This window comes from Pelodiscus sinensis, chromosome 14 (genome assembly GCF_052426305.1).
Source record: "Pelodiscus sinensis isolate ZL-2025 chromosome 14, ASM5242630v1, whole genome shotgun sequence".
In the NCBI taxonomy this organism is placed as follows: domain Eukaryota; kingdom Metazoa; phylum Chordata; order Testudines; family Trionychidae; genus Pelodiscus; species Pelodiscus sinensis.
The window spans coordinates 17,528,255-17,548,230 of NC_143065.1; the positions used below are offsets into that span (position 1 = coordinate 17,528,255).

Consider the following 19,976-nt stretch of genomic DNA (forward strand, 5'->3'; position numbering starts at 1 on the left):
AACACAATCAGATGCTTCCATTTATGAACTGTGAGAGTATGACTTTGCAACATTAATGCCACACAGGTTTTTGCATTTCATATAACAGTCTTATGTGAAGCTTGAATGAAATTCCTGCTGAAAAGCATTACATTACAAAATTAACTTAAAAATAAGAACATTGACAGAACAGATCATAAGAACTTAAGATAATTTAATGCTATAGGGAACTTAGGGTTCCTAGGTGCTACAATAATACAAATAATATTAGTGATATTATTTAAAAGGGAGCTCATTCTACATTGAAAAGATTCTTCTTGTCATCTACTGTCACAATACTGCAGAGTAAAGACATTACACTTAAAGTTTTGCTGGTGTTTCAAGTGTAAAATCCTTGTTTTCAGATTGTTGGACACCATTTTAAATTACAGGTTTCTGCAGGTTCCTAGCCTTTGTAGATGTAATCAGTTTACAATGCAAACAGCTTGTTTCCATAGTAGAAACAGAAAACAGGAAGGGAGGGGGAGGAGCTTAAACTCCGTAATCTGTACTAACTAATTGGCTTACTACCAGTTTGTAAAAACATTTATCTCATGTTGTTCCATGGCCAAAGGGTTAAGTATTCAAGTCAGAGGTCATGCCATTTCACTTATACATTCCAGACATCACAGCCTCCAGGCAAACCAACTTTAAATTTGCTTCCAAATAGATCCATTTTTAGCAACATAGTGTGGGGTAGGAATTCCATTATATTCTTATTCTCCACAAAACTGATCTTGCTATTAAGGTAAACTTCTAGGACAAGGCAAAAATGAAACTGATTTCATTCATGGCCCACTTTTAGGCTAGGTCTATACATGGTTTTAAAACCTTGAACCATCTGGAACCCAGGGGAGGAAGGTAGGCTTCAGAGCCCAAGTTCCAGTCTTAGTCATAATGTCTACCCTGTTGCTTTTAGCAATACTGCAGAAGTGGGCATCTGTAGCTCCAAGCTCTGAGACTCGCTGCTGCAGGTTTTAAAATAGTCTACACTAATAACTATTTTGAAATTACTAAATTGGACTTAAGAACTTCCAATTTAACAAATTCAAATTCTTCCAAATGTTCATTGTAAAGTAAAACCAACTTTCTATTCACAAATGCAAGATCAGGAACTTTAGTGCTAAAAATATGTAAAAAAATATGATACATGCTTCTTCACTAGAAATTAATTTGGATAGTACAAATTATACCATGTATTAGTATAACAAATATAGCTATTATAGTACATAATAGAAACTACTAGTCTGTCACGGAAAATAAGAGTACTTACTGCAGGGGTGGCCACCAACCCATTCTGGGAAAAGAGCCAAGATAGCAGTGGATCCAGCCAGGGCAAACTTGTTGAGAAAAAAGCCAGGGCAAACTTGTTGAGAATAAAAAAAAAAAAAAAAAAAAAAAAAAAGGACTGCCCCTTTTGCCCCTTTAAAAGGAGCCCCAGATCACATTTGGTCGAGCAAAAAAAGAAGCCGCATCTTTATTTCTGTAGCTTTCATGGCCGCACCAGATGGCTCCCCTGCCCAGGTCAGCACAGGGAGCCGAGAGGAGAGGGCTGTGTTTGAAGGCACAGGGGCAGCTTTCAAGCCACGGGGGGGGGAGGGGGAAGGCTCGCGAGCCTCGGGTTGGCCACAGCGAATCTACTATAAGCAGATAATTACAATGCACACTCATAGAGAGATCACCACAACTTTGAGCATAACACACTCTTCCTTGCTATGTTAGTGAAAATCACCCATTACCACTTCCATTGTTATTTATAACATGACTGTAATTTATTTTAGATTACCATTTTTTTAGAGTTTGCATTGCACTGAAGCAGGCTCAAGAAACATTTCATCTTCCCTGGGATCGATCCCATGAACATGTATTCCAGAAAGAAACTTTCAAAGGAACGCTGAACTTCTCTGAATCTTAGAAATATGAAAAAAATTAGCCACAAAAAACATCCTACATTTTTGTTTACCGGAAACCACTGCAGTGTGTGCAGAACTACACAAACACCATATGTATGTATGTAAAAAAGTAATCTGAATAAAAACTGTTCAAAAACCGTTTCTAAGCCATTTTAATTAGATAAAATTCTAGATGCTTCGAAATGTTTGTTCATTATAATTATAATTAGAGATGAGGAAAATTATAAAGTCACCTAGTCCACTGCACTGGCTAGAGTAAGATTGCTTCTCACTCAGTATTTCTTTGTACACTTGAACCTCCTTAATCTGGGTGTCCCTGAGCAGGGAACACCCATGGTTTGGACCCCGACAGGGAGGAGAAAGAAGTGGCTCTGCATGCCTCCCAACGGTAGGAACAGTAGTGCAGCAAAGCACTGGTCTGGAGGCTTTTCCCCTGCCACTTTCATAGTGGCAGGGGGCAGTGCCAGGGAGCAGGAGGAGGCACAGAGCCACATGGTCCCCCAGAAGCAGGGTGCCAAGTAAGTGCCCCATCCCCATTCCCCTCATAGCCGGACTGAACACTTCCATTCCACTCATGCACCCTCCCTTCCTAGGTGATGTGTGAGGGTGCATGTGGGGCCACACGCACCGCCCCCCCAAAGTGGGAGGGGCAAGCTATCAGGGGAGCTAGTGGCTGGAGAGCCAAAGGAGTCTGAGCTGCGTCCCTCAGCAGCGGCGGGGATGGTGCAGGCCTGGTGCCTCTAGATTACACGGATGCTGCTTTCTAGTCACACTGGTGAGGGAGGGGACCACCCCAGCACTCCCCTGAAGTGCTGCCGCATCCACTTCCAGAGAGCGTCAGGGCAGCGTGGCTAGAGAGTGGCACTGTGTGAGCTGGAGCTACCTGGCCAGCACCCTTCCCACCGCCAGCAGGCCTCACCACCAGTGCCATGACCCCGCTGGTTCTTCAAGGGTGGAGTAAGGATGGTGCAGATGTTAGGGAGAAGGAGTAGAGGCAGGGAGCGGCTTGGGGCAGAAGGGGGTTGTCTCGGCCCTTCCTCAGGCAGGGCCAGGGCACCTGGCTTGTGTCCCCCTCCTTGCCCTGTCACCAGTCACCACTGCTCCCAGATCCCACACCCCAACCCTCAGCATGTTACTGCACCCTCCCTCCCAGACTCTGCACCTCTAGTGCCCTTCATTATGGTGAACATCCATGGCCCAGAAAATTTCATAATCTGGCAAAACCTATTTCCAAAATTTGCCAGATTAAAGAGATTCAAGTGTAGTCAGTCAGTCTGACTTTATATCACCCCTTAAAACATAATTTTTCCACAAACCCTTTCAGCAATAATCTAGTGGACAATATGAAATGTAAAAATAAAAAAAAGATATGCTTCCTGAAATTCTGTTCTGTGACTAAATTAGCAAACAATTAAACACGCACTATCAAAACAATACCTTAAAAGAACGGAAATAAGAACATAAAGGGAAAGATTGTGTATTCTTTCTACCTTCACATTGTCTGCAAAGCTACTGATAACATATTCTATTCTCTACAAGATTTTCATTTTCATCTCCAACAGATACTCTAAAGCATTACCCGTATGTAATCAAATATGCAGCTTCTTAGAAAACCTTTTAATAGTGACCTCACATGCCTATCAATTAACAACAACAAATCAACACATCTGGCTGTCACACATTCTATGTGTTAAGGAAGTTATTCTGTGTTTTGCATGAGACAGTCCAGTAAAAAATTGCTAAAAGTAGTGATTTTAAAATCTCTATTTATTCATGTTTTACTCAAACCACCCTGGAAAATTCGAATTGTGCTCAAAGTTTATATTCTATATTTTGGTGTTAGCCGTTTAAATAAGATGTTTACAAAATAAGGGTTTAAAGCTCCTGTTAAGTTAACATTACAAAGTTTAGTGTAACTATGCTGCAGCTATTCCATATCATTGCACTGATTAGTTAGAGTATGATTTCAAAACTAATCCTGCCAACTGATCCATTCAGGCATACTTACATCCATATGGAGTCTAATATAGTCCTTGGGAGAGAGACTATGTCTTCTACATTTGTACAAGTCAAGCACACTGGAGATGTTCAGGTAAAACAAAAACCAACACAAAAAATAAGTGTCTCCAAGTATGGAGTTTCCACAACTCCCCCTGAATACTATTATCTTCAGTGATGATCTTTTTAAAAATATTCTACCTTGCACAAAAATTCAGCTCATACGGCAAGAAAATTACATCTTGACAGGAAGTACAGAAAAAGGATAAAAGCTGTGACAACTTGTTCTTGAGCCAGATGCTGACACTAATACATATTCACCAGAGGCAGCACTCATCTCTCTATAAAATTGTCAGCATATAGAAACATATACAACCTATCATTCACATGGTTAACTGGAAAAAGGAATTAATAGGAAAATTGTCTTCTAAGAATGCAAGTGAACACACACAAAAAAGGCACAATCCCGATCTCAAAAATAAGTTAATGTATATAATAAAAGGGATAAGAAATCAGAGGTGTATCCTCCCCCAAACACACATACACACTTCAGGAATCCCTGGAATCTGCTGAAGAATGTGTATCTACAAGTTGACACATCCCCATCTCCACCAAAGGGTCACAGTTTGAAGGGGCTAAAATTATGCCCACACTAACTCTAGCCAACAGACAACCTAGCATGCAGCCCCACACACCATGCTGTGAATTCATCTGAAACCACCCAGTGCAATATTTGCTATTATAAGTATCAACAGTGAACTGCACAGCAGGCAGCAGTATACAGTTCTCGCCAAGGACTTTACAACAAGGAAAAGTTGGGGAGACACAGGCCTAGTATGCCCTGATTTTACTTCCCCTAATATTCTCCCTACTTCCCTTATTATGACTGATTGAGCTCCACCAATGGCAGCAGAAATCAAAGCTTGATTACCTTCTTATTTAACAATTCTGGTGTTAAAGCCTCATTGTGGGAAGCACTGTAGGGACACAGGGCAGTCCCTGCCCCAAAGCACTTGCATTCCAGCACAGCTGGGGGCCTGGTAACTTATCAGCCTTTAGCCCCACAGGTGCAATGGTAGACATACCAGCCTCAGGCTACACTAGGGGTCCCACCTTTGCCGCCCAGGTGAGCGGACCCAGCAGTGCTCAGGGGGCATCAGGAGGGCAAAGCTGCTGAGGCTGTCCTGAAGCGATGCCGCCACGCCTCATTCGCAGGCTTCGCGTCTCGGGGAGGGAGGGAGCCTCCCCATTTTTGTCAGACGACGTTGCAAGGAGCCTTATGCTGAGTAGCTTGTTCCTTCCGGGGAGGGGGAGGAGGGGAAATCCCTGCCCATGGCCTTTGGAAAGCAGCAGCTCTGAGAGACCGAAAGCCAGTGAGCAGAGCAACTGGGCGCCTCACAGCGCAGCGTCCCAGCGACAGCCCCCAGGTCAGGCGGGTCAGCCCCACGGTCTAACCCGCCCCCCTCCCCCTGGGCAGCCCCGCCGCCCCCTCCCCGCTTCGGGCCTGGCACCAGCGCCCAGGCCAGCCCCGCGCCCCTGCCAGCAGCCCGGCCCGTGCCCCCCCGGGCAGCTCCCACCCGCCCCGGCCAGCACCGCCCGCCTCGCTCCCTGCCCCGGACTGTCAGCGAGAGGAGCAACTCGGAGCTGGAAACCGCCCCCCCGGCCAGCAGCGCGCCCCGCTCGGGCGCTGCCCGCTCTCACCTGCCCACCGCCGGCTCCCCGCGCGTCCTGCCCGCAGCCCGAGCCAGGCACTGCCGCGCCGAGGACTGAGCAGCGACTCCCCGCCTCCCGGGGGGAGGGGGCCAGCCGGGCCAGGAGACCCCACCCCAAGCCTGGGAGGAGCCGGGGACGCCTGGGGAGCGCGGGCAGGTGAGCCGGGCGCGGGGCTCCCCACTCGGGCCGGCGGCCGCTCACAAGCCCCCCGTGCCGCGGGCTCTGCCCCGCCCCCACCAGGGCTTTGGCTCGCGGTGCCCGGGGGTAGCCCGTGAGCGCCTCCGGCCAGAGCCGCTCAGCCCTCGTTCGCCCCCGCCGCGCCTCGAGCTGCCGGAGCCCGGCCAGAACAAGCTCCGCGCGAAGCCGAGAGGCCAGAGCTCCGGCTAGTTGCTGTTTGGTTCCGTTCCGTGAATTTCAAGGAATCTGAGACCCTGGGCAAGCACCGCGCTCACGAGGGCTGGGGCCGCACAGCAAGAAGAGAGTCGGGGACGTGCAAAGCTGCCCTGTAGCAACAGCTGTAGGACATTATTCACCTCGTGCTGAGATGCCATGTAAAGTGAAACAAACAACACAAGGAGGGGCGTTCTCCCCCAAGAAGAAAACAATAATTTTAGGCCACATGAAGGCTACGTCTACACTGGCATGATCTTGTGCAAAAACTCTTCTAGAAGAGAGCATCTACACTAGCATGTGCCTTTGCACAAGAACTGTGCTTTTGCGCAAGAGCATCCATGCCAGTGTAGATGCTCTCTTGCAAGAAACCATAGGGCTTTCTTGCACAAGAAATTCATGTTTCCTGTCTACACTGGCCTCTTGTGCAAGAAGAGTTGCTCAAGAGGGCTTATTCCTAAGAGGGAGCATCATAGTTCTTGCACAAGAAGCACTGATTTCATACATTAGAATGGCAGTGTACTTGCGCAAGAACTCGTGGCCAGTGTAGACACAGCCCTACAGTACAAGATTTTTGCGCAAAAACCCAGGGAAGATCCACACCTCAGGTGTGCTTTTGCTCAAGTAAATTAACAGTAAAACGGTAGAACAGAGGGCTTTTTGTGGTGTAGGTAAACCTCCTTCTATGAGGCATAACTCCCTTTTGAATGCACTACAGCTATTGCGCAAAAAGGCACATGCCAGTGTGGACGCTCCACAGGAGTTTCTTGCGCAAATAGAGCCTATCCGAAAAAGCACAAGTGCTCTGATAGCCATTTTGTGAATGGCCATCAGAGCTTTCTTGTGCAAGAGTGTCCATGCAGTGTGGATGCTCTCTTGTGCAAAAGTGATGTGGATGTGCTTTTGCACAAGTTTTTGCACAAGAACTCTTCCGCAAAAGACTTCTTGCACAAAAAACCCTGCAGAGTAGACGTAGCCTTAAGTGTTCATGGGAAACCTGCAAAGGTAGACACAGTTAAGCATTTGGAAGATTTTCTGAACCACTTCAACTACACTACAAGTTGCATGAGGTCAAGCTTCCATAACCTTTCCAGTGTTTCCTGCCTGGTGAGAAAGAACTAAAGTGAGACATACCACAGCTGTGACATTTCTGCAGTGGCTCCTTGCAAAATGCTAGGTTGACCATATTTTCCCAAAGGGAAAATGTGACACTTCATGGGGCCAGCTGGAGGCACACTGCCCCTCTCCCCCTCTATTAAGTCTGCCTCCCAGATCTCCCTGCCACCCATGTGGCCAGCCTGAGGTCCTTCTCTCCCTTCTGAATACCCATGCCTCCTGTTCATGTGCAGGGCTATCCAGAACTCTCCTACTGCCTGCCTTCCGCAGGCTCAAGGCATCCCTTTCTCCTACCTGTGTTACTGGCTCCAACTTCCCCTGCCTGTGTGGGGCTGACCTAACTCAAAGTCTCCCAAGCCCCCTCTCCTGCTCAGGGCTGGCCTTGCTGCTTGCCCTCCTCACCCTTCATGTTCTTCCACACCCTGCTAGGAGTTGCACCCCACTTTTTTTCCCCAAAACTGGACATTTGGTGGATGATGATTTAAACTGCCCCCCCCCCCCATGTTATCAATTCTAGAGGAAAGTTCTCGGAACACTAAATGTACTATGTCCTTAAAAGGTCTATAACTAGCTCTTATTTCCCGACTCTCACTGTTACCTTGATACAGTTCTGATTTCAAGTTGCCAAAAAAGCTAAGACTGTCTGTGCTTAGAGTGCACTTAAGATTGAACTAAGTCCCACTGAAAACAAGTATTGGATGGGGTTCTGTCAGCCGACGGTCAGGGCAGTGTGTGCGTGTGTGTTACACCCAAGTCTTCAACTGCTGAGACACAAAGTCTCGTTGAAGTGGGCAGCCTAGGAGGCTGGGGGGCGCCCCAAAAAATAGTTTAACGTCTGTGACTTTACTGCTAGGACCGGGGTCCCGTCGCAGAGGGCAGCCAACAGGCTCTCAGACGCCCCGAGTTTATAGGAAGAGCTTATTACACCTTGGATTTCAGCTGCTAGAATTCGTAATTCCTTCGCAGCGGGCAGCCTTGGGGAAAGACTGAAAGGTGCCCCAGTGGATTTTGCCACCTGGGTGTGACACAAATCCAAACGCCCAAGCTCTCCCTATATCTGTCCCTAATGACCGGCTGAAGTTCTTTTAAATTGTGCCTCGTTCTGTTACAGCAACTGAAGGAGTCAGGTTAAAGCTTAAACAGTTACTATTTTATTGTTACAGGGTAAACTTAGCTGTTAAATGCTACTACTGTGTTGCAGATAACAAAGCCACTACAAAAAAAACAGGACAGAAATTACACTAAGTCACTTACAGGTACCATGAAACCCTTTTGGTTTTCTGAGCTCTTATTAAATGCATACAAAATAGACAACTAGCAGGTATATATTCTTACCCCTGCATTCCAGACTTGGCGTGGCCAGCGTCTTTCTCTCAATCCCTCGGGAAGAAGTAGGGCGAGGTTGGGCGTCCCACAGACCTCGGGAGACAATACCTGCCAGCAGGTATAGATGATTGGAGCTCAAATGGGGTGGGCTACTGAACCTCTTTTTATACCCCTTGGGTCATGTAGGCTTCTTCCTGGTCTCAAGTGGCCAATTAGGAAAAATGGCTTTGAACACCAAGTTTCCCACGAAGGGTGCAAAGCATAATTCACACCTGGGAAGATGCAGACAATGGGCACCTCTGGTATGTGATGGGCGAAGATTCCTTTCCTGAGACAGTGCAGGCGTGTCAATTACTGGTACTAGCCATCAGGGCGACAGGAGGCCCTGAGTTGTCAGCGCCCATTTACTGTCTGGTTTCTGTTTATGGTAGAGTCAGGGACAGGCACCACACCTGCGTTCCCAGGGCATCAAAGGCTGACTGCCTTTCTCTTGCTCTCTGGGGGGGGAACAAGATGGGGTTTGTGTAAAACAAAATGGGGTTTGTGTCTGGCTACAGGTTCCTTTGGGAAAGCCAAGTTATGCTTAAGTAAAATAGGGAATAGACTTATGGCATCACAATTATGGTCTGTGATCATGATGTTCCAAAAAGAGGCACATGTTATGTAAGAGAATGACACTCACTGGCAACTCTAGATTTCTCTTACTGCAGCTTTTTGTACTGTATATTTGGTTAGAATCCATCACCAGTTAACTAATTAAAAAAGCCATAAATATTAGCTAAGCTAAACTATTTTTTCTAACAACATCCAGCATAGCAAATAGCTTGGGAATTTACTTATTAAATCAGACTTATACTAAAAGGCATTGTGAAGTTGATCCACATTGTTCTTCAGACATATCCATATCATTTTCTCCCAATAAGTAGTTTTCCTTGTGATGGTTCATTCGTAGAGCAAGGCCCTACGCCATCTTCTTGCTCTGCTCAAGTTTTCTTTTTTTACCCAGGGAACACATCAATGACGTCCTGCTCCAGAGAGTCATCCGCCCGCGTGACGTGGAGGTTATGGTGGCTGGCTTCGCTGCCCTCAGGTTCCCCAACTGCGGGGGAGTCCTGAATGCAACCCACATTCCCGTCCGTGCCCCAGAGCATCGATCAGCTCATTTTATAATCAGAAAGGGGTATTTCTCAGTTGTACTCCAGGTCCTCGTGGTCCACCGTGGCTGCTTCCTGGACATTTATGCGGGCTGGTCCGGCAGGGCACATGACGCCTGCATCCTACGCAACTCCGGCCTACTTCCCCCAGTGGAAATTTACTGTCGGGGACGTGCCCATGCCCACATGTGTTGTGGGGAACGTGGCCTACCCCCTGCTGCCCTGGCTAAAGCAGCCCTCCACGGGGTGGCCGGACCACAACTGGGCCCGGTTCAACGACCATCTCTACTGGGCCCAAAACCAAGTGTAGTGCGCCTTTGGGTGGCTGAAAGACCGGTTCCGTTGTTTGCTCACCCATCTGGAGATGGGTGAGCGGAATGTCCCAGAGGTAGTGGCCGCGTGCTGCAGGCTCCACAATCTCATGGAGTGGAGGGGGAAGGCCTTCCTCCCAGCATGGATGTCAGGAGAGGGCCAGGCCTTCGAACAGCCCCACACAGCTGCCATCCACCAGGTGCACCACGATGGGGTGTACATCTGGGAGGCCCTGACGGAGATGTTCTCCCAGGCCCCATAGTAGGGTCGCCTCTGTCTCCGTTGACATCTCCCTCCTATCTCCAACCCTTCCCTCCTCCCCTCCTCTTACCTCCCAATGAACAACCAACACATTTTTTTTTTGGAACACAACGTTTGAACTTTTTATTTACAATGGGGAGGGGGGAGATGTAGGGTAGGAGGGGGAGGAGGCTCTTAACTCGGAGCGGGGAGCTACTGCTGGAAGGGGTGGCTCCTGCGACTGTTTCTGCGGGAGTGGACCTTCACATGGGGGTCATATTGCGTCGGGGCAGGCAGCACGGGGAGTTGGGCAGGAGGGGCAGGAGCAGGAGAGGGCATGATGGGGGCAGGAGCAGGAGCAGGAGGGGGCACGGGTAGTGCTAGGGGAGGGATGGCGGGTGCATGTGGCAATACCATGCCATAATGTATGGCATGGCCAATGTGTGCGGTGAGGGTGGAGATGGCATCCACCATGCGCACACACTGGGCCTGGAAGGGTCCCAGGCCTCCTGGTGCCACTCCAGGTCCACCTCCACCCGGCGCGTGATGGCTGCCTCCACCCATTCGACAGCCTGCACATGCCACCGAAGGAGCTGGTCCCGCTGCTGGACCCTCTGGCTTGGTGGTTGGGTGGCTGGGGGTGCTGCCGCTGCTGCAGGGCTGGAGGGTCCCCCGCTCCTGCTTGGTCCTGCTGCAAGGAACAAAAGAAAGGATGGGTCAGTCAGGCAGCCCGGCCACTGTCCCCACACCTCATTCCCTCCATCCCTGAGCCCAGGTGACATCAATAGTGTGGCTTGGGCCCACTTGGTTACCTCCCTCCCTCCGTGTTACATGTTTGCATACAGGACCGCCCTGGAGTAGGGTCCTCCTCCATGTATTGTAACCACCAATCTGTGTCCTGGCCCCTTGGGGGTGGAGGGCGCTTGTGTTGTGTTAATCTGTGGAACTCCCTGCCAGTGGAGGCTGTGATGCTTTGGGCTAATCAATGGTGTTTGACAGGGAGCAAGATGAATCCCCACACAGTGCCTGGGAGCACATATGGCAGACATGGTCTGGGCTCTCAGATCCCCATCACGTGGGATGTTTCCTGGACAGAACCAGGAGAGTGACTGAAGAGTGTACCATCCTTGCAGCAAAACTCAGGTGGCCCTAGGGCCAGCCCGAGTGCTTCGTCCCTCCCCGTCCCGCTAGCCCTCACACACGGTAGCCCAGGGACATGTGTGGCCGCAGTGGGCACTTCCCTCGGGGGGCCAGCCAAGACACTGGGAGCAGGCGAGGGGCTCAGTGGGCCACGTTCACAGGGCTGTGACACTGCAGTTTTCCCAGGAGCAGGTGGCTGTGCCTCACAGCCAGGCATGGGACAGCGTGTCGTTCTGTGTGCTGCACCCTTTGTGGAGGTGTGGGCTCTGGCCTGAGCCCCTGGGGCCCTGGCTGGTTCCAGCCCGCATCCACCCTTCACCGTTGGTCCTGACGGATGTGTGTGAGCAGCACAGTCCCAGGCGTGCCCTGGAGCTGCCTGCCGCGGCCACGTGCCACTCGGTCACGAGGCTGCACATGGTTGCATGTGCTGCATAGTGCTAATGCTACACAGCGTGCAGCTCTTGCAGCCTGAGTGACGTGCTCTCCCCCTCTGGGCACCTGGCTCCCCTCCACCCTTGTGAGTGCAAAGTGCAACACTCACCCGTGGATCCTTCCCCGGCCTCCGAGGACGCACAGGAGACATTGGGGCTGCCGGAGAGGGCCTCCGCCTGGAGGGTTGCAGTGCTGGCTTCGTCCTCCGACCCGCTGGCTGGCTCATCTTCCTACTCTGCCTCGCTGGTCCTGGTGATGGGGGGGCACCTGCAGGTGTCCACAGGTATGGACGGTCCCTGGGGTGCTGGCTGGCCACTGGTAGTGGGGGCAGCTATCAGCTCCTGCCCCCTGGCCCTTGCTGGCCCAGACATAGCCCAGGCGTAGGTCTTTCACCTTAGCATGGACCTGCTCAAGGGTCCGGGCTGGATGTCCCTGGTGCAAGAGTGCCTGGGCCATGCGGTCAAAGATCCCCACGTTGCAGCGACGGGAGCGGGTGTTGTGGAGGGCCTCCTCCTCCTCCCACAGATCCAGGAGGGCCTCCAGCTCCCCCGGGGACTAGGACGGGGTCCTTCGTTTTCGGCCCTTTTGGGCCTCCTGCGCTGGGGGTGCAGGTGGCTGTTCCCCCCCTGGAGTGGCCATCCTGCTCTGGTGGCTGTTGGGGACGGCAGCAGAGCTCTGTGGCAGAGCGCTGGGCAGAGGCAGCACAAAAAGCTTCTGCCTGGTGGCCTCTGCAGGCTGCGTCTGCCTTTAAGGGGTCTCGGATTACCAGGAAGTCTGGAGTTGCCTGCAGGTACGGAGCATCCAAGCGGCCACTAGGGCTTTTTTCCATTTAGACTGCTTTTGCGCAAAATGTCTTGGCTGCCTGTCTACACTGGCCTCTTGCGCAAGAACAATTGTGCAACAGGGCTTATTCCTGAGCGGGAGCGTCTGAGTATTTGCACAAGAAGCACTGATTTCATACATGAGAATGTCAGTGTTCTTGCGCAAATACTCGCAGCCAGTGTAGATAGGCGGCAAGTTTTTGTGCAAAAGCAATGCTTTTGTGCAAAATCTTGCCAATGTAGACACAGCCCTTTAGTTCAGCACCTTCTCGACTTGACTGGTGCTGAACCAGAAAATTTGCCAGAGCACAGGAGGACAGTATTGTCTAGCAGCATTGCCAACACTACCATTGCTTACTGGATTCTTAGAAGACATTTAGGGATAAATTAGAGCTAAATAAAACAGCACAGAGCACTTGAGAACCAGGGCCCATGGTAAGCAAGCATCCAGCTAACAAAAACATGCTGGACCACGGATGATGCCAGACCAGAGAGTTCTGGACTAGAGAGATTCATCCTGTGGTGATGGCATATAATAAAGGAAGCCTGTAGATTAATTAATAGAAAGTACTTTATATAGCAGTAAGGTGAAATGGTGTAATAATATCCAAATGCTATCATTGGAGGAATTCAAAGTAGTGTGGACACTAGAAAAACAAAGTAGTGAGGACAAAGTGTGCAGAAAGCCAGCAATGTTCTACTGCATTAGGAAATAGTTTCTACAGAGTTTATAATTTAAAAAAAATCTTCTTCTGCCTTTCAAAAGGAATCCCCCAAAATAAGACTAATCTTGCATCTATATAAGCTAGGTGCTTATATAGCCTCTCTACCCACATCATCCTAGTGTCTGAACACCTCACAACAGCCCCTAATGTAGGGAAGTACTGTAGTGTCATCCCTATTTAGAGAGGGGGAACTGAGATACAGAGTGCTTGAATGACTTCTCCAAGGTATTAAATGAAGTACATGGGAAAGCTAGATAGAATCCTCAGGTATTTTAGCATGGTAACCTTTTATAAAAATTGCAATATGAAGAAATATTAAAATTTGTCAACATCTTATTTTCTTGTAGTTTAGTAAAACATTTGACCGGCTTGTATCTTGAGCTATCTCTGGGCATTAGAGAGCTATCACGTTCTTCACTAAATAGGTTTACTATTTAAAAGAAAGGTATAATCAGAGGTATAATATAGATCGCAAGTCATCCCAAATGACAATGAATTTGGAATAGATGTTTTTCCCTGTGTTACTTGTAAATGACTTCATTTTAGTTGGACACTGTTGATTCAAAGTTTAAAATAGTCATGGAAAAATTTTACTTAAAGATTCTAATATAAATTCAAGAGATTCTAAAGACCTATTATAACTACATATAAAAGTAAGGCAGCTACTCCTAAAACATTCAGCAGTCATGACTACCATTTATTAGCATGAGTTTATTTAATCTTTTCATGCCAATCGTTCACTTTTCATTCTATTCTTGTATAGCATGGTTAGTAATTTAGCATTCCTTTCACCATTTCAAGTGTGTTAAGTGAGATTCAGCACCATCAAATTTGGCTCATCCACCTTATGATGGGTTCTGTTGCTGGCCTTCCTTGGGACTGTTACTTGATGTGCTGAAATATCACTGAGCCCACCCTCCTGCCCTTATGAGTGCCTCTCAACTGTGTCCAGCTAAGCCAGACCCTCAGGTCTTCTCCAGCAGTGACACAGAGATAGAGTCACAGCACTCTGCAGTATAATACAGACACTGAGATTAGCTCAGCTCTGGGATGGCTCAGCTACTGGGACTTGACTCAGCACCCAAAAGTGCAGCCTAAGTGGGTCCTGAACCACAGATAAATACATCTTATTCTGTATAAAGTGGGGTGCAGGGTAAGCTCATGTTCTCCTCTCTCTCCCAAGTAACAGTAATTTACAAACAAAAGTGATTTTATTAAGATAAATAGTAGGATTTAAGTGGTCATAAGAGAAAGCAGACAGAACAAAGCAAATTACTAAAATAAGCAGAAGAACCTCCAAGCAAGCTAAGCTTAATACATTAAAGAGAATAGTTACATGTAATACCTTTATGCATGGGTTCCATTGTTTGAGAACAAATAACTGTTCGTAACTTATTTTGGGGTGCTGAGTTAAAAAATTATATCCATTTTTGCCCATGACGTACAGATTTTTCTGAAAACTGGAATCTACTTTTTTTAAAAAAAATGCTATTATAATGTGTTACACATTATATGCTGTGACTTATTTTCAAGGACTTGCATGCAAAAATACCTCAAATTGATTGAATTCATCAAAATGAATGCCATCTAGCTTAATTTAATTTACACCGATGCTGATAATGTTGGAGGAGATACTGATTATTGACCAGAACATGCCAGTAATGAGCCATTACTGTTCACCCAAAGTGAATTCAATGACTTGGTGAGAGACCTGGATCTGCCTAAAGATTCTGCTGAGATTTTGGGATCCAGACTTCAAGCAAAGAATTTGCTTTCCTCTGGGACAAGTTTTTCTTGGTACAGGAACCACGAGAAAGAGTTTGTTCCATATTTTTCTATGGGTGGTCTGTTGGTATACTGCCGGATTAATAGAAAGTTTGGGAACAGTTTACCAACCAGGTGACTGGAGACTGTTTATTGACTCTTCAAAGACAAGCCTAAAAGGTATTCTACTCTATAATGGCAATCGATATGCCTCTGGGCCTATTGCCCATTCTGTTCACTTAAGAGAAACCTATGAAAATCTTGAGCTTCTCCTTAAAAAGGTGCGTAATCCAGAGCATGAATGGACTGAATGTGGAGATCTGAAGGTGCTGTGTATGCTGCTTGGTCAGCAGGCTGGTTACACAAAAATGCCATGCTTTTTATATGAATGGGATAGCAGAACAAGAGATCTTCATTGGGTAAGGAAACAGTAGCCACCAAGGGAAAGTCTGACTCCCGGCTCCAAGAATATAATTCATGAAAAACTGACTGAGCCCAACAAGGTACTACTACCTCCACTCCACATCAAGCTAGGTTTGATGAAACAATTTTGTGAAAGCATTAAATAAGAATGGTGACTGTTACATTTGCAACAAGTTCCCAGCTTTGAGTTACCAAAAAGTTAAGAAGCGTGATCTTTGTGGGTCCTTAGATCAGGAAATTGATCCTTGACACTAACTCTGAAGAAACCATGAATGACACAGAGAAAGAGCTTGGTTGGCCTTCAGAAATGTCATACAAAACTTCTTAGGAAATAACAAAGATCCTGATTATAAAAACATTGTTGGCAATATACTAAACAAATTTGAGAGACTTGGATGCAACATGAGCATGAAAGTTCATTTTTTTTGCATTCCCATCTGGTTTATTTTCCTGAAAATCTTGGAAGTGTCAGTGAAGAGCAAGGGGAAAGATTTCATCAGGATATCAAGACAACGGAAAAGAGATATCAAGGACGCTGAGATGTCAACATTATGGCTGATTACTGCTGGTCCCTGAAAAGAGAGACTGATGGTGAAATGCATAAAAGGTTGTCAAAAAAGTGTTTATTCAGTTGCATCTAATCATTTAAAACTACTCAGTTGTTAAAATTCACACTTTGCTCCTTTGTTCTTTAAACAAGGACTTACAACAGATCTTCTAAAAGAACTAGAACTTACTATTTACCAAGTTTTTAATGTATAAGGTGGAATAAAAAGCATGAAAAATTTCCATTTATTTTCTTTCTGATTTGTGAAAAATCCTTACGTGATAGAGCAAAATAGATACCATTTTTAAAATCAGCATAGCAAAATTATGTAAAGTCGCCAATTTGTATCAAAACAACTGAAACTTTGTTTCAATTTGCAGACCAATGTAATATCTCACCTCCAAAGTTGTTCTAACTGGCTTCTTTCACAGACTGGAAAGCATTTCTATTTGGGCCCAAACTTTCCCTCATGTTGGTCTAAGACATTTCCAGTAGTCATGTTGGGTGGGGTAGTCAGGGAGAATTGATGACCTGGATTACCTCACTCCTCATCCTTAAATAGGATTTACATAATGTGGAAGTCCATTGTTTTAGTTGGACTCCCTCCCAGCTACTAATGGAAAAGTACATGGTTTAACATGGATTCCAGTATCGGGTGACATGGTCACATGTCTCTGCCAGACCCTTGCCTCCATACTTCATAGGCTGACTCACACATCTGCAGGAAGGCTAAGCTTCATTGTCACTTTGCTAATGGGCCATTAAAGCACTGAATCATCATTAGCACTTAACCTGACTACATTAATAACACACCATATTCCTAACTTGATCTACAAAGATGACAGATGCATACACATGGGAAAATCATATTCAGTAGAGTATAACTTTTTCAATGAAACCTCACATGAAGTATTTTGCATAAAAAATATTCTAGTTATTTCATTCATTTCAGAAGCATATTTTCACAAAGCATATGGAATACCCCATCGTACATCCCTCCATTGATGGGAAACTGCCAGGCAGAAAGGCCAAACTTGAGTGTTGCTGTGACTTTGTGTGCTAGGTTACAGTACCATTTGGTTTGGGGCAAATGGCCCTTCAACTGAAATGGGGGTTTGGAGGTTCAAAGTGGGACAAGCCCTGAAACCTGGGGCTGCTTGAAAGTAAAGATTTGAAAGTACTTGATTTAACAATGCTAGCAAGGCAGAAACCTAATTTAGCTAGACCCCCTAAGGTAGATGGATGAGACAGTCAAAGGAGTGAATACAAATACAGTGACAACATAATCTTGTGCTAAAGGTAGCTTTTCAGTTCAATATATACAGCATATATATCAGCTTAACCGTGTAATCTACCATATCCTGCCTCACCCTTTTTTCCCCTCTAAACAGAGGTGTAGATCCTTATTTACAAAACTGTTTTAACATTGGGATTAATGTTTTACAGACTGCACAGTTCATTAGCTGGCAGTTTTAAAAAACAATACAAAATGTAGTAAGCGACTAAAGCAAAACAAACAATAATGGCCTAGACCACTGTGCTATGGATTATTTCTGTCAGGTGCCCTAACACACTCCAAACTTTGTTCAACATTCTCCAGATTCAGCTGTCTTACTGACCTAGGGATGTTAAGTATCAGTTAATTAACTAATCAAGTAATCAATGGAATTTCCATTGGCTACTTGATTAGTTGATGTGGAGGCGGTCCCGCTGTGGCTCTGCACTTTAAATGTAGTAAGAGCTGGCTGAACAGCCCCAGCTCATGCCGCCCCCCAGGACCACTGTTGCTCTGCCTCCCCCACCCCACACCACACCACCCCACACCACAGAGATGGTGCTGGGGAGAAGTGACTTTTAAGCTCTGGGTTCTACCCAGCAGTGGCTCCTGCTTCCTCTCCTTGCTACCTCTGATACAGAGACAGCAGGACGAGTGGGAAGCGATTAGTCAAGTAGTCACTCAACTATCCGATAAGCCTATTCTTATCTGGTAGTCGACTACTTAACTAGTCACTTACATCCCTATACTGAATTTATTGATCAGCATTTAGGTCAGACCACTTTGGAAACTTGATTTTTATAAACAAAATTAGGCTTCATGTGGTACTTGGTTCCTAGCAGATCTTTCCTCTCACCATAACTAACCAATGTAGACCTACACTTTAATAAACTGAATTGAGGCTTTACATTTACATGTCCTTTCTTAGCTTCTTTATTTCAAGAGATACTGAATAACCAATTTTACAGTAGAAAAAAATACATTTCACAACATCACAAAACTACTTCAAGATGCAGCTTTTAACTTGTCCCTTCAAAATATGACCTATAAAGATTTGGCTGAAAAGTAAAACTTTGTTATGAGATTACAAAGGATAAAAGCCCATTGCCTTGGTTAAAAAACCACTAACACTATTTAATACAATCTAAAACTGAAATTTGTTCTTTTTTATTTTCAGGAATACAACATCTAAACCCCTACTTTTACCTACTTGGTATTCTTCAAATCTTTAATTTTAAGCAGATTTTTTTTTTAAAGAATGTCTATGGGTGAGTTACTCTTGAAATATTTTAACAAATTTGAGTCATTTTTTAGTTAAATAAGTGAAAAAATAAAACACAAATCCATGCATTTATAAAAGTCAAAACACTTTTGGGCTCACATAACTCCAAGAAATGGTTAGTTTGTAAACTTCAAACTCTCTATAGAGTTGGTTCTTGAGGAAAATGAGTAATTTGAAGAAATGTTTCCAGTTTTTACCTAATGCTTCCCCGATGGACAACTTAGCTTCTTCTTATGATAAAAGGAAGATAGAAGACTTCCCTAAATGGTTATTCATCTACACTGCACTGTTACTTGAAATAAGATATGCAATTTGAGCTATGTAAATTGCATGTCTTATTTCAATGCTATTTTGAAATAGCTTATTTTGTCATTTGGTGCTGTCTACAAAGCGCCAAATTTTGAAATAAAGTGCTATTCCAAAACTTCCCTTATTCTTTGTGGAATGAGGTGTACAGGGACATTGGAATAGAGAGCTTGAAATAACAGGCTTGCTGTGAAGATGCAGGATAGCAATTTCGGGATATTGCCATATCCCGAAATAGCGTTGCAATGTAGAAGTAGCCTTATTGTTTTTTTCCCTTTCCCCCTTTCTTGCATGTCCTGCCTCACAGCATTTTTCCTATGTCATTCTGCCTTGTCCTGGCTGCATGGGAGCACTTCTCATACAATCCATAACACTTTTGATCCTTCTAGCTATATCAGCAAAGACTGTGGAAAGGAACATCATACCACTCTAAGAAAATTGAATGATCCCAGTAGTTCAGGAGCTGAGAAACATTCTTGCTCTGCAGGACTTTCTGGCAATTTGGCAGGACCATAAGAGCACTCATGCTATGGGTGCTATACTGGTATATCTTCTCCTAGCTGTACCAACAACACTCCATGATGTCAACACAGCTGAAGACAGAAAAGGTTTTTCCATCACTATAGTAACACCACTGAACAATGGTAGCTACAACAACAAAAGAATTCTTCTGCCCACATAATTGTGTCTACACTGGGGAATATGTGGCATAGCTATATCAATCAGGGGCTTGGTTTTTTCACACAGCCCCAACCAACAAAGTGATTTCAACATTAGTTTTAGGAGCAGACCGACTTTATGCTGTGGCAAGTGAAATGGCTGAAAAAAGGGGATGAGACTATAGTACAGCTGAGATACATGTGATCTTAGGTGCATTTTCACTAGAAAAGAAGCTAACTTCATGTTAGCTAACAAAGGGTAATTGACCTCAGGCAAACATCTTAGCCATTTGTAGTTTACACACAAGTTAGGAGGTCAAGCTGATGACTATGGGAGTATCTACATTACAAGGTAAGCCCAGAATTACTGGGACTTGTGTCACCTGATCTGTGTTAGGGAACCCTGGGTTTGAGCTTCTAC

At 45.9% G+C, this 19,976-nt stretch overlaps 1 protein-coding gene across 7 annotated transcripts in view; it reads right to left on the bottom strand.

The window, feature by feature from the left end:
* The window catches only part of CGNL1 (cingulin like 1), a 134,925-nt gene extending 115,478 nt beyond the window's left edge, over positions 1-19,447 (bottom strand). For 2 of the 7 annotated variants that reach the window (XM_075897323.2, XM_075897318.2), the window contains exon 1: positions 5,631-6,038. The gene's annotated coding sequence lies outside the window, so the exon portion shown is untranslated. Of the gene's footprint in view, positions 1-1,291; positions 1,406-4,860; positions 5,279-5,630; positions 6,040-19,321 lie in introns of those variants that run through there. The other 5 variants (XM_025190061.3, XM_075897322.2, XM_075897317.2 and 2 more) reach the window with 5 other exon arrangements.
* Positions 19,448-19,976: the final 529 nt, after the last annotated feature.